Source organism: Castor canadensis, chromosome X, assembly GCF_047511655.1.
Source record: "Castor canadensis chromosome X, mCasCan1.hap1v2, whole genome shotgun sequence".
In the NCBI taxonomy this organism is placed as follows: domain Eukaryota; kingdom Metazoa; phylum Chordata; class Mammalia; order Rodentia; family Castoridae; genus Castor; species Castor canadensis.
Window position 1 is genome coordinate 96,374,032 of NC_133405.1, and position 16,097 is coordinate 96,390,128.

Genomic DNA, 16,097 nt, shown 5'->3' on the forward strand with positions numbered 1-16,097 from the left:
GGTGTTTGATTTTTTTTGAGGCTATTGTAAATGGAATTGTTTTCATATATTCTTTCTCAGTTTGTTCATTATTAGAGTATAGAAATGCTAATGATTTTTCTATGTTGATTTTATATCCTGCTACCTTGCTATAGCTGTTGATGGTGTCCAGGAGCATTTGAGTAGAGTTTTGTGGGTCTTAAAGGTATAGGATCATGTTGTCTCCAAATAGGGATATTTTGACAGTTTCTTTACCCAGGGTTTGTCCATCTTGTTTATTTTTTCAAAGAACCAACTTTTTGTTTCATTAATTCTTTCTATGTTTTTTTTTGTTTCTGTTTCATTGATTTCAGCTCTTATTTTTATTATTTCTCTACTTCTATTTGTTTTGGGATTTGCTTGTTCTTGTTTTTCTTGGAGTTTGAGATGTATCATTAAGTCATTGTTTTGGGATCTTTCAGTCTATTTAATAAATGCACTCAAGGCTATAAACTTTCCTCTCAGGACTTCCTTTGCTGTGTCCCATAGGTTCTTGTAGGTTGTGTTTTCATTTTCATTGACTTCCAGGAACATTTTAATTTCCTCTTTTATTTCATCAATGACCCACTGTTCAATAAGCAATGAGTTATTCAATTTCCAGCTGTTTGCATGTATGTTATCTTTACTTTTGTTGTTGGTATAATTTCTATTTTCTTATATTTGCTGAGGCTTGCTTTGTGCCCTAGGATATGATCTATTTTGGAGAAGGTCCATGGGCTGCTGAGGAGAATGTATATTGTGTAGAAGTTGGATGAAATGTTCTGTAGACATCAAGCAGGTCCATTTGATCTATTGTATATTTTAGATCTAGGATTTCTTTGTTAATTTTTTGTTTGGATGATCTATCTATTGATGATAATAGGATGTTAAAATCTCCCACAACCACTGTGTTTGAGTTAATATATGCTTTTAGGTCCTTCAGGGTATGTTTGATGAAATTGGGTGCCTTGACATTGGGTGCATATAGGTTGATAACTGTTATTTCCTTTAGGTCTATTTCCCCTTTTATTAGTATCGAATGTCCTTCCTTATCTCATGTAATCAATGTAGGTTTGAAGTCTACTTTGTCAGAGATAAGTATTGCTACTCCTGCCTGTTTTGGGGGGCCATTGTCTTGGTAAATCTTCTTCCAGCCTTTTATGCTAAGCCTGTGCTTATTTCTGTCATTGAGATGGGTCTCCTGTAAGTAACAAATTGTTGGATCTTCCTTTTTAATCCATTTCATCAAACAGTGCCTTGTGATGGGGGAATTAAGTCCATTAACATTAAGCGTTAGTACTGATAGTTATGTGGTGAATCCTGTCATTTCCTTGTCTTAGTTGTTTGAAGGTTTGATTGTGTGTACCTAAGTTGAGGTTACTCTCTACTGTCTTGCTTTTTCTTTTCTTGTATTTTGATGCTGCCTGCCCTTTCATGGTTATGTTGGGTTTCACTTTCTGTTTGCAGAATTCCTTGAAGAATCTTTTGTAGTGGTGGCTTTGTGGTCACATATTGTTTTAGTTTCTGCTTATCATGGAAGACTTTTATTGCTCCATCTATTTGAATGATAGTTTTGCTGGGTAGAGTATCCTGGGGTTGAAGTTATTTTCATTCAGTACCCGGAAGATCTCACCCCAATCTCTTCTTGCTTTTAATGTTTCTGTTGAGAAGTCTGGTGTGATTTTGATGGGCTTACCTTTGTATGTTATTTGTTTTTTCTCTCTTACAGCCTTCAATATTCTTTCTGTAGTTTCTGTACTTTTTGTTTTAATGATGATATGTCATGGGGTAGTTCTATTTTGATCTGGTCTTTTTGGTGTCCTGGAGGCCTCTTGCATCTGTATGGGAATAGATTTCTCTAGATTTGGGAAATTTTCTGTTATTATTTTGTTGAATATATTACGCATTCCCTTCACTTGCACCTCTTCTCCTTCTTCAATGCCCATGATTCTCAAGTTTGGTCTTTTGATGGAGTCAGTGAGTTCTTGCATTTTCTTTTCACAGGTCTTGAGTTGTTTAATTAATAGTTCTTCTGTTTTTCCTTCAATTACCATTTCATCTTCAAGTTTTGAGATCTGTCTTTGTTCTATTCTGCTGGGTTGGCCTTCCATTTTGTTTTGTAATTCTCTTTCATTCTTTTTTCTGAGGTTTTCCATATCCTGAGTCCCTTCCTCTTTAATGTTGTCTATTTTTGTCCTGAGTTCATTTATCTCTTTATTAATCATGTTCTCTGTTTCACATTGGTCTTTATACAGTGCTTCTATAGTTTCTTTTATTTGTTCTTGTGCTTTTTCAAATTCTCTATTTTTGTTGTCTTGGAATTTCTTGTGTGTCTCTTGTACATTTTGGTTGACCATATCCTGCAACATCTCTATAAAATTCTCAGTGATTACCTGTAGTATTTCTTCTTGTAGATTATTCTTGTGGGCTTCATTGGGTTCTTTGGCATAGTTTATCTTCATTTTGTTGGAGTCTGGATCTGCGTATCTGTTTTCTTCATTTCCCTCTGGTTCCTGTCCTAATGTTTTGCTGTGGGGAAACTTGTTTCCCTGTTTTTTCTGTCTTCCCGTCTTGCCCTTGTTGTTGTTTTTACACTGTGCCATTAAGTATTTTCTCGCTTGTAATAATAACAACAGTGATATTTAGAATGGAAGGGTGAGAGGAGATGGAAAGCAAAGAAGTTAAAGAAAAAAGGAAAAACATATAAACAAACAAGTAGAAAAAAAAGAAAATTTTCAAAGATAGAAACTGGGAGAGATAATGTACTAATCAATAGTAAGCTGAACAGGCATTAGAGAGACAGAGAGAGGATTGAAAATAAAGAATAAAAGAAAATAAAAATATAAATAAAAATAAGTAAATGAAAAAAAAGTCCAAGTACAAATGCAATAGAAATTCAGATTTAATAGTTTTGGTGTTAGTTCCTCAACTCCAATCCTGGAGATGGTGTCTCAGAAGTATTTCTGTCATTGTCTCATCAAAGGGGAAAAAAACTAAAACAAAACAAAACAACATAAAAGAAAAAAAAAATCCCACAAAATGTCCCAAGTTCAAATGCAATACAGTTTCAGTAAGTTTTTCAGCATGCAGGTGTAGTTCAGTTGTTGCGTCATCAAAGGTAGGGAGAGAGAAAAAAGAGAGTCTGGAGACAGTTCTGTGAATGGCTATCTGAGGCTGTAGCTCGCCTGCCCACTGCTGTCAGCCTGCTGTTTCTGGAGGCTTTATTTATGCAGATCTGTGGAGTAAGCTTAGCACTCACCTAGCACAGCAGCCTTTGTTTACTCAGAGTTCTGTGGACGATGCCACTGCTACAAGCTTTCCCCTTTCCAAGCACACTGTGGGAAATGAAACTGCGCCAGCTTTCTCAGGCCTGCGTGTTTATTTACAGCTCACATGGGAAGTGGGTATTCCCCCCTCTCCTGTGTAGTTTTCCTCCCACCACAACTTTTACAAGCTTTACCGCACCTGGTTGCTGGGCGGGTGCTGCCGCTCCTGCCTTCTCCAGCTGGCTTGTTTTGAGGGATTTCCCCTAGCCACCACTTCAGTGCTCAGGGTTCCCCGCCCTCTTTGCTATGTGTCTTTTTTGTTGTTATTGCTAATTATTCAGTTTTTTTCTTTTTTCCCTGGGTGGGGGTCAGACTGTCCAGGGGGCTATGCAGATCTGGCCCAGGGTTGTCTGTGTACCACTTAGCTCACCTTGTGGTCTGTGTCTTCCCAAGCTGTCTGGTCACTGGTGTCTGGCAGCAGCGCGGGAGCCCTCCTGGTTTCTCCATTTAACATGAAGTGGGAATGCTATGCATGGGCTGGAGGTATGGAGGGGTCAAAGTTTTGCCTCTTCTCAGTGGTTTTTCCTGTAAGGTGTATCTCCAGCATCTCTCCAAGATTTTATTTTAGGAGGCATGCTTTCTGCTTCCTCTCTCTAGCTGCCATCTTGGAATCCTCTAGAATGCTTCTCTTGTCCCTCTTTTTCTCCACCTATCTACTTCTATATCCATAATAGTCCCAGTTTTACTTTTATATCTTTTCTTAATTTCATGTGTAAGAGAAAATGTGATATTTGTCTTTCTATGTCTGGCTTACTTTTCTTAATGTGATGATCTCACATGCCATTCATTTTCCTGCAAACCCCCCACCATTCATTCTTCTTTAATGCTGAAAAATAACCTATTGTGTAAATATGCTTTGTTTTCTTTATGCATTCATGTACTGATGGCCTAAAAAACTGACTCCTCTCCCTGGTTATTGTGCATAGTCTGCCATAAAAATGGGTATGCCTTTATCTCTATTGAATGCAGACTGTTTTAATTTTTGAGGAACCTCTATACTGATTTCCATAGTGGCTGGATAATTTGCATTCTTACCAACAGAGCATAAAAGCTCTTTTTTGCCCACATCCTCACCAGCATGTGTTGTTGTTTTCTTCATGATAGCCATTCTGACAGGAGCAAGATGAAAACTCAATGTAGTTTTGACTTACATTTCCTTGGGTAAAAAGGTATCAAACATTTTTTATATTTACTGGCCATTTATACTTTTTCATTTGAAAAGGGTTTGCTCACTTCATTCGCCCATTTATGAACTGAATTATTCATTGGAGTTTAGTTTTTTTCATCCTCTCTATGTTGTGGATATTAATCTACTATGGAAAAAAATGGCTGGTAAGGATTTTCTTCAATTCTGAAGACTGTCTCTTCAAGGTTGTTGTTTGCTTTGCTGTGCATAAGCTTTTAAAATTTGATGCAATTCTACTTGTCAATTCTTACTATTATTTCCTGAGCCACTAGAGTTCTAGTTAGAAAGGCATTGTCCATATCTATATCATAAAGCCTTTACTGAATGTCTTCCCCCAGTAATTTCAAAGTTTCAGGTCTTAATTTAAGGATGTTGATTCATTCTGAGTTGATTACTGTACAGGGTAAGGATGACCATCAAGTTTTAGTCTTCTATATGTGGATACCCCGTTTTCCAACAGCACTTATAAAAGGGACTGTCTTTTTTCTCCAACAAATGTTTTTGACACCTTTGTTGAAAGCACATGGCTGTAACTACATGAGATTATGAGTCTCTTCTATTCCATACCATTAAATAACATGTCTGGTATCTGTGCCAGTACGATACTATTTTTGTTACAACGACACTGTCAGTATGATTTCAAAACAGATATTGTGGTAGATCCAGCATTACTCTTTTTCCACAGGATTTCTTTGGCTCTTTTGGGGTTTTTTCCTATTCCATATGTATTTCAGCATTGTTTTTTTCTAATTCATTAAAGAATGCAATTAGAATTTTGATCAGGATTGTACTGAGTGTACAGAAAGCATTTCATAATGTGTCAATATTTGCAATATTAAATTAGAACTGCCTTTCCTTTATTTCATATGATCTTTAAGAGCTGTTTTCATTTTCATTTGATTCTAGGAATTTCCAGTTCCCCCCATGATTGCACCAACTCACTGATTGTTCAAAAATTATATTGTTCACTATCTGTGTGTTTGCATATTTTCCCCAGTTTCTTTTTATATGATTCCTAGTTTTACTCCATGATGGCATAACAAGGTACAAGAAATTATTTCAGAGGCTGGGTATGGTTGCTCATGCCTGCAATCTCACCTATGAAGAAGGCAGAGATCAAGGGGGTCAGGGATTGAGTCCAGCTCAAGACCCCTATCTCAATGAACAAGCCAGGTGTGATAGCACACAGCTATACTCCCAGCTACTGCCTAGGAGACATAGGCAGTAAAACCACAGTCCAAGGACAGCACAAAAATAGCATGAGACACTATCCGAAAAATAACCTAAAGCAAAAAGAGCTGCAGGTGTGGCTCTAGTGCCAGTAAAGTGCTTTCAGTTTTTTCAATGCTGAGTATGATATTAACTGTGGGCTTTTCATATGTGGCTGACATGGGTTTTTGCTGTTACTACTGTGAGTGGATCAAATTCAATTTTTGCTGTTGACTGGTGTGAGTATAGAAGATGAATTGGTGTCCTCTCCCTCAGCTCTGTTGAAACAGTGATTGCAGGGAGATTATCCAGCAGCTGACACTGGACCGGGTATGGAGCTCCATGTTAAGCACACCCTTTCTCAGATCTTTTCCTGGAGGGAACGTATATATAGCCTGTTGATGGTTTCTTGGTTTCGGATCTCTCAGATTCCCAGCCTGGAATATATGGATGAAGTAAAGAAAACCCAGGGAACTCACTATATCATTTTCAAGGACTGATGTTCCTATTCAGTTGCCATTCCTCTTTCTGTATTTTAGCATCTGTTAAATTAGTTTCAGGATATTTAGTTGTATTTAGTGGGAAGGATCAGGGGAAAGTGAGCCTATGCCATTGTGCCAGAACTAGACTAAAACAACCAGTTTTTGGCATGCTCAATATAAATAACTTTTGTTATTTTCTTTCCTGGTTACATTTCTGGCTCCAGCTAAAAAAGTTATGAAAACTTGCTTTTTGCTCAAAATAAACCCTTACTTCAAAAGGGAAGTTCCTCCTTAAATGCTAGTGGAAATGACTGGAAAGTCATACAGCAAATATGTATAAACATTTATTTTACTTATTATTAATTTTCGTGATGCTTTGTATTGAATCTGGGGCCTCACAAATCCTAGACAAATACTCTACCACTGAACTACATCCCCAGACTGAAATTATTATAAATTCTCCATGGTCTGCCCAACTCACCCCACCAAAATTGTTTGCAAGAACATCTAGCACTCTTATCATTGTTTCTTTTCTTTCTTTTTCTTTTCCTTTCTTCTTTCTTCAGTACTGGTGGTGCAACACAAGTCCTTGTGCAAGCTAGGCAAGTGCTCTACAATCAAGCTACATCCCTAGCCCAGATCGTTGTTTGTAAATAGGATTTCCCAATAAAAGTAATGAGGAGTGCTTAGAAAAGCCATTGACCCCAGAGATGGAGCATAGAAAGTATAAGATTAGTGTGGAACATCTTAATGGAACACAAAGTAAGCAAGTGCTCAGTTATTATGTGGACTTGTCAAAAAGATACAAGGACCAACTTGAATGGGATTCCCAGTACCTAAACCTGGGCAATTTAAGTATCACAATAAATAATGGTAGTAATCCATTATAATAAATTGAATAAAGTAAGAATCCATAAATATGTAATTTAAAAAAAAGAGAAACTTGTCCTTATAGTAGACTGCCATTTAATGAATGCAGAAGCTGTGACACAGCTAGAAATGCATCACATTGCAACTATTATGCAATAATTGCCTAAGAAAAGTACCATTAATGAACACAATACTAGTGAATGGAAATTTTAAGATTATTGGACTATTTAGACATCTCCAAATATCTGCTCATACAGATTATTTATTACAAAGAAAACATAGTAATTTTTGCTGGAGTAACCTAGTGAACACCACTGCAACCAAGTGACCAGATTATAGAGTCAATATAAGGATAAAGTTTGCCATGTGCCTACCTTTATGAAGTACTGAGAAAGATGTGCTATCATTTTTGCTGTGTTCTCGCCAGATCTAGCTAGTCTCAATTGAATCATGAGAAGACAATCAGATGAACCCAAAATAAGGGATTCTCTATAATAGAATTAGCCCAAACTTTGAAAAACTATAAAGCATGGAAGACAAAGAAGGCCTGAGAAGCCATTCCAGAGTGAGAGTCTAAAATGGCATGACACTTAAATAGAATGCATGATGCTAAAATAGATTTCATCAGAAAATACTATAAAGGTATTACTAGGGAAAAATTGGTGAAGTTGGCTAAAAATCTGTAAATTAGACACTATTTTCATCAATGCAAATTTCCTTCTTTTGATAATCATACCTAGGAAGCATAAAACTTTTAAAAGTGAAAGCACATGAAGTCTGCAACTTATACTCAAATGTGTGCTTATTTTTCTCTCTCTCTTTCACTCTGTGTGTGTGTGTGTGTGTGTGTGTGTGCTTGTATGTGTATGTGATGACAGAGACATTCTCTTTAAAATATGACAAAAACTGAACTTGGTAACATGAATAGTGTGTAGTGATACATACTTATAAACCCAACACTCAAGAGGCTCAGGCAGGAGGATTGCAGTTTGAGGCCAGTCTGAGTTACACAGTGAGACTGTGTCTCAAAAAAGAGTAAAAAGACACAAAAATCAACTAAAGTAGTAACAATTGTGGAATCTTGGTGAACTGGTATAGGGTAAATGAGAATTCCTTGAACTATCTTGAACTATTTCTATAAGTTATGAATTATCTCAACAAAACATACTGTTTTGATGGGAGCACATGTATACACACATACGACACATTAGCACTTACAAAGAGTTTCACATCATTTTTAAAAATTACATTTATTTTTAAATGGATACATAAAGCATAAACTTATGCATATTTATGGGTTGACGTGGAGCTTCAATATATGCATACATTGTGTAATGCTTAAAATCAGGATTAATATATATTTCCTCAAATAGTTATCATTTCCCTGTGCAAAAACATTCAAATAATTTCTTCTAGCTTTTTAAAATATCTAGTACATAAATGTTATCTACAGTCACCATACTGTGCAATAGTCCTCCAGAGCTTCTTGCTGCTATCTAAGTGTAGCTTCCAACCCATCAATCTCTCCCAACCAAGTTTCACAGAATTTTAGTACTGGAACTGTTACTCTGAATTGGAGGTGCAAGGCAAAGTAAACAATAGTATCTGAAATTTCAGAACACGTTTCAAATCAATTAGCTCCAAACCTATTTACACATAAATATTAAAATAATCATTTTTGAGTGCTTATAATGCACTAGGCACTGTTTTAAGTGTCTAAAATGAATTAAACTCAATTCTCACAGCAATATTCTGAGCTATCCTTTGACGTGAGATAGGTGATAGGATTTTCCTAATTCAACAGTAGAGGAAGCAGACACTTTTCCAACTCAAGTGACAGGCTAAAGATCATACTTCAGCAAGGGTTGGGCTTGTGTTTGAAACCAAGTGGTTTGACCCTATGTATCTGCTCTTTAATTCATTTGTGTTAAGTAGATGCAGCATTCATAATTTTAAAGGGGGATGAGCCAGATAAACAAGTATCTTCTGCGATCTGATACTAGGCCAAGGGAGTATTATTTCCTTGGATGCCCCTGTCTGCATGGACTATTCATCCCACACTTTTGACTCAGCTAATAGCTACCCATCCTTCACATTTGCATTAACTAGTTACTTGTGGAGGATATACCCCCTAAACAGGGTTTGTTGCCAGAGACCACTGACTCACATACCACATTCATCAGAGATGAGGATTCTTCATTTGGTGTCTGCTTCCTCCAGCTAATTGTGAATTCCCTGAAAGAAGAGTCCATGTCTACTTTGCTCACTCGCAAAGTCCCAGATGCTCACTGCCCAGAAGTGTGAGATCCACAGGTCTGAAGACTGAAACTAGAGTGAATATGGGAGTACCAGGGAACACAGGGATAATTCATCAACACCCCTCTCCTGTTCATCCAAGTTGAGCTACAACACGCGTGAAAAGGAATTACGTTTTCTTGGAATGGAAAATGACATAGGGTAAGATTTATTATTTTAAACAAATCAAGATATTCATGAGGAGTATTTTCTCATTCTTAAAAAATACACTCAGGGAAACAGCCTCTCTCTTTGCTCTTGGGCTCTGCTGTGACTGGATGTGATATCTGAAACTCACTATAAATGAAAGTATAATTGCTATATCAGACAACCATTGAGCTCTTTCTTTCTGTACTACCTGATAGCAAGAATCAGCCGTTTTCTGACTTCTGCTGGTGTTTCCAGATTCCTGTATGTGCCATGGTGTCTGTAAAAACTTAAAAACTACACAGTGATATATTGTGGTTTTTTAAAATGCAAAGATATTAGCTGTTGTGTTATCACCACCACAAAATGATAACCATGTAAGATGGTGCAATGGATAATTAGCTGTATATAAGCATTCCACAATGTATACACACTGTAAAACATTGTTTTGTACATAGGATAAAGCATAAAATTTTATCTGTTTTTTAACAAGTACTGGCTAGGTTGTAGCTCAATGGTAGGGCACTTGCCTAGCATGCAGAAGGCCTGGCTTCCATCCCCAACATCTCAAACAAACTCAGAGCTATGTCTGTTCTTACAAAGTCCACTGGAGGGTGCAATTTCACTTCTGTTATCATCTTTCTCAAAATAAACTTAAGGCTAACATGAATACTTTACTGATAATTTTTATAAACTCTTAGTATACACCACCTAAGAAAAGACTCATATTTTAGACGAAAGGACAAAAGAGGAAATGATATAAGTGGCAATAATTTTTCTCTTCCTTCCTTCCTGGTCCATTCCTCACGATATTAATAATAGTTTATACAAAGAACAGTAGTACAGATTTTGCTGAAGTGTGGCATGTCTGTCTGGGTCCCTCCATATGCCTTCCTAGGGAAAACGTGAAAGTTAGGGATGGGTTATAGGTTCTCATTCTGAGAGGGGAGATGGAACCCGAGCTGCAGAAACTCCAGTATGAAACAAGAGCTCAGAACTTGCCCATGACAAGGTCTCAAAACTCCTGTTTTCTTGATAGTACTTTTGATGACACCAGCTCATAACCTTGTGAGTCACTTGGGAGGCTAAGAAAAGTGCCTGGTGCCATGGGACTCCTGGAGTAGCTCTTCTCTCCTTCCCCTTTAGCTCTGCTCCTCAATCTTCGCCTCTGTCACCCTTGGGCATGTGGATGGCCAGTCCAGGAGAGGAGACAGTGACAGCAGGAGAGGTAAAAGCAACCTCCACCATGGCTACCTAAGGGGCATATTTAGAGAGAAAAGTTCCAGAGGGAAGGAGGCAGAGGCCAGAGGAGGGTAGGTTGTGCCCAGGGTTGTAACTGTGAAGCTCCATTGTTCTGCCTGTGTCTGTGAGTGAAGGAGCTGTGCAGGAGGCTGCATTGGCAGTTCTCAGTATAGGGAAGTAGCAGTGGCCACCTGTCAAGGTACAATCTAAGACACTTGAATCTGTAGGCCTCCATCCTATAATAAGCATGTGTTTAAATACAGTAACAATAAAAAGATAAATCTGCTACCTGTCAGCTTCACCTTCATTCCTCCCAACTTACTGAAAAGAAGGGAGGAAGGAAGGAGGGGACAATGAGACTTGGCTGCTGGCACTGACTTCCATGTCTCTGCCTCTCCTCCCGTGCGCTGGCCCTCCCCTGTGTTCCTCTTAACCCTGGTCATGTGCCCACGTGGGACTCCATTCTGAGGTGCTGGTGTGGGTACTTTCTGCTCCTGTGCGCAGCTGCTTCTCCCATCCCCATCACCAAGAATAAAAGAAGAACCAGCAGGCGTGGTCAGAAGGCAGAGAACACCCCCAAAGCCCCCAAGCCCCCCTTCCTCGTCCCCCCACCCCAGACAGGAGTGCAGTTGGAGCGAGTTGGCCGGCTGGCCACAGCAGTGGTGGAGGATGCATGGAGAAGGCAGGAACTGTAAAGCCAGCTTGGAGCCCGGGCTCCAGACTCCAGCCCAGGGGTTTGCAGCCCCGAGGCTGCGTGGACTGTCTGCCCCGCAGGTCTTGTCTGTCGAGGTGTGCAGTCAGAAGGACAGATGGACAAAGGAGGAGCTGTGCGTTGCTGTCGCCTGGAGGCTGGAGATGTCCCAGTCCAAGGCAAGTGGTCCCAAGTTGTCCATGACCTACAAGGGGTGAAAGTGTTAAAGCAGAAAGGACCTTGAAGATGAGGAAGCCTCTGCATTTTAAAGATCATCAAACTGAGGTGACTGCTTTGTCCATGGCTACACAGCTGGTTAATGACACAGGTGGGGCTTCATTTCAGCAACATGCCAGGCAGTGTTTCTGGCATAAGCAAATTAATTGAAAGTCTTACTCTAAATCTAGGCTTTTTATAAAGCATGTACACATTTCACATGTTTCCCTATTGCCATATGTAATAAGTATTCATAAGTCTAAGTAGCAAAAGTTGACTTTGATGCCATGTATGTTGTCATGTTAGACAAGTTTGTCCATGCAAATTATTCTCTTTATTCCTCCCCACACTGTGCTGCTTTGAAGGAAATTTTTATAGATGGATCACACATAACTAGTGGGTGAGTCATGGATATTTTCCTTGAGAGAGATATATACATTAAGTCATACGAATTGTTCTCCATTGAAGATCTATCTCTGCTCCTCCATTAGTTTATTTATTTTTAAATTATTTATTTATATCATAATGGTATCACAAAGGACATATATTTGTACTTTAAGCTCTAGTCCAATCCTTTACCCTTTTCTCCTTTGCTTACATTTTTAAGCTGTGACCAATGGTAGCCCTTTCAATTGGTTCCGAGTCACTTTGATGCACTCCCACTATTTGAAGTTTCATTTTGTGAAATCCCATGCTTTCTCAGTTTCCCTTGCACGTTGACACCTTACATGTATTCTGCCTCATGTTGCATATACTCTAGTTCCTTGAATCACAGAGTTCATTGCTCAGCTCTCTCTTTATATTGGAAAGTGGTCCAATCCCTGCACATTATGTATGCTTGTGTTTATTTGAGTATAGTGTTTGCTAAGCTCTCTCAGAGGAAATGGCATGCAAATACATATGTCTATACTAACTTATGAACATTGCTACAAATCTTATAAGTTATGCATATTTATAATAAGCTTAATATAAATTCAAGCCAATCTCTGCAATATTATTCCATTCCTCCCTGAAAAATTCTTGCCTCTGTCCCTTTATTGTCTACAACTTCCTCCAACAGTGAGAATGTTGCCTATCCCAATCTACTATCCATTAATTCACTTCTTCATTCCTGTATGTATATATATGCACACACACACACACACACACACACACACACACACATATATATATATATATAAAAGGGTTTTTCTTGGTATACTGCTTCCACACTGGCAGCAAATTAGTCTACTAGAGATCAATGCATGTGTACAGCTTTTTGTCTTTCACCTTCCAGACTTCTCTGAAATTACCTGCATCACATTCTTCATACTCTGCAGTGAAGTTTTCATACATTTGCTCTATGGTTAGATTCTTTTGTGATATTCTGCATTCCATTCACATACTCCTTTTCTCCTTAGCAATGTCTTGAAATTTCTATTTGAAACATATTTTATATGACTTCTATTGTTTTTTATTTAGTAAAGTGTCTTTTCTGTCCCAGAATGTGCTTTATTTGTGAATATTTTGTGTGTGCTTTAGAGGAGCTGAATCACCCTGTTGTCAATGGAGTATTCTATAAATGTCAAGTACATCAAGTTGACTTAGGATACTGTTCACATTCTTTTTGTCTTTTCTGGTCATCTGCCTGATTGATTTACCAGTTTCTGACAGACTATGGAAATCTGCCAATACCACTGTGAATTCTCCATGACTGCTTTCAGGTTTTGCTTCACTGTGTTGTTAGGAATAAGCAAGTTTAGGATTATTATGTCCTCTGGGAGGACTGACCCCTTAATCACTGTGTAATGCCCCTTTGGATCCCTGGCCATTTTCCTTCATCTGTGTCTGATTTGTCTGTAATTAGTATAGCTACTGCAACTTTCTTTAGATTAAGGTTTGCAATGTAAGTCTTTCTCCCTCCCTTGTAAGGTATGTGTCTTTGTATTGAAAATGAATATTCAGCACACCAATTACAGTTGGTTTATGTAATCAACTCTGAACATCACTGTCTTCAATCCAGTACCTATAACATCCCAATTTTAAATGATTATTGATACTCTTGGGTCTGTTATCAATCATATATTGGCACCTGGTTTTACTTACTATGCTTGTTCTTTCTTTCTTTTATCCCTTTCTCTAAACTTTCTGATTTTAATTGTTCACTTTTAGCATATGGATTATACTACTTTTACCATTGATTTTCATAGTTTACCTTGAATTTCTAAAATACATGTATCCCTACCCAAGTCTCTCACAAAATAATAAAAACCACTTAAAGTGTATTTTGCTGATATTGATAGCAGTATCTAACACACTATCCCAAACTATTTTTGTTCCAAACTTTCAGTTCATTTACATGCTTCAATCATAAATACTTCCTTTTTTTTACAGCAATCAGTCATCTTTTAGCCCACGAAAGGATGAACAATGAAAGATATTACTTACCTCCATCATTTCCTTTACAGACTCTCCTCCATTGTTTATATAAGATTAACATATTGTTTATATCAGATTCTAAGTACGTGATGTAAGTTATTTTTCCTTCTGTCCTTCAGCATTCCTTCCCATGCTGGTTTCCTAAAAATCAATTCTGTATTTTTATTACTCTGAGAAAAACTTTAATTCCATTTACTTATCAATGATAACTTTGCTGGATATAGAATTTTAGGTAACCTGGTGTGGAGCTCTGGATCATTCTCTCAAGATTTTCCTGTTATTTGCCATTTTCTGCAATTTGAATTTATAATATACCTAGAAGAGTGTTTGTGGGGTGTGTGTGTGTGTGTGTGTGTGTGTGTGTGTGTGTGTGTGTGTATGCGTGTGCACATATGTATATGTGGCACAGATGCTTTTCCACATTTGCTGGGATTTCTGGGTCTGTAGTTTGTTGTCTATTATTAAGTTTGACAGTCTGAGCCCCTTTTATTTGCAATGTATCATCTGCTCTCTACTGTATCTCTTTTATTTTTCTGGCTTTCCATTTATTATGTCAAGAGTATAGATTTGCTTTTGTGTGTGTAGTGCTGTGGATGAAACTCAGGTCTTCACATGTTTCACAAGTGCTCTATCAGTGAGCTATATCCACAGCCTCGTGGATGTACAGATTTCACACGGTCATACATTTGGTTTCATTCCCACCCCTCATTTATTCTTATTGCATTTCAGTTTGGGAAGCTTCTGTTGACCTAAAACACATCTTTCAACTCTCCAAACAAGTCCCTGATTGTTCTAATTCTACTGATGAACCCCTTACAGACAATCCTCTTTTTCTCCTTTATACTGTATTTGACTTCTGGTATTTTCTTTTAACTGTTTCTCATAATTTTCACCTCTATCCTTATGTTAACCATCTGCTCTTGCAGATGTTATAATAGATGTTGTCTATTATAACATTAATTGTACTTATTTAAATTCCTTGTTTGATGGCTTTAATACCTGTGTCATATCTGAGACTTGTTCACACAGACATTGTCTCCTCAACCTCCATTTCTAGTGATTTTTTGCAAGTTTTGTTATTTTGTGTTGAAAGGAGACCCATTCTGTTGGGTAATAGGACTGGATTGAAATGGTGATATTTGTGAAAATTTATGTGAAACTTCCTGGGATAAAGGCTTTGTTGATGGTTGCTATAGCTACAAAGACAGAGGCTTACCGTTTCTCTAGGATACTTATTTTTGTTATCAAAGCCTGGATTAGGGAGGCTCCCAAAAAACTTGGATGAGAGAGTTGTCTGCCCTTATTTTGGATCACTATATGCTATAAAGGGACTGTGAAGCCTTTGTTCTTGGTTGGTATGGGGAGGGAGAGAAATCTACAGGTATAGGACCAAATCTCTGCTTGTAAAGGAACTGTAGCTCTGGGCTGTGACCTTCACAAGTGTTTCTCTGGTGATTTTACCTTTAACCCCTTTCTTTGTTCTTTCACTGACCACGGTGTCCCCAAATTGTTGCCTGAGATTTGACCCCTCCACATTATTTTCCTCAGCTGAGATAAGGAAGGTAGACATGACTGAGGTGGGCAGAATACCCTTCCTCTATCTCAGATAAGTCTCAGGTAAGGTTTTTTTCCCTAGAAAGTTAACCTTTAAAAGAGGGTTATTGATGGACTTAGACAATGCTTACTCCTGTCTTCAAGCCACAGAAAGTAGGAACTCTTTGTAACATTTTCCCCCATGAATAGTCAATGCTTGAACTATAGTCTGTGTGTGCATGACTCCAAAGGTTTAAGCCCCAAGGATGTCCTCCCTCCCTTCCATAACAGTTCACATTCAGCTTGAAATCATTCAACTTATTTACCATTCAATTATTCCTACCAGTTTGTGAGTGCAGAGAGCTCTGATCCATATGGAAATCACAGCTGTGACACTTGGATGTGACATTCTTTCAAGATTCCAGGGTGGTGATTTTCCCTGGAACCTGACTTCTCTGATGTATCTGAAAATTACATTGATTCAC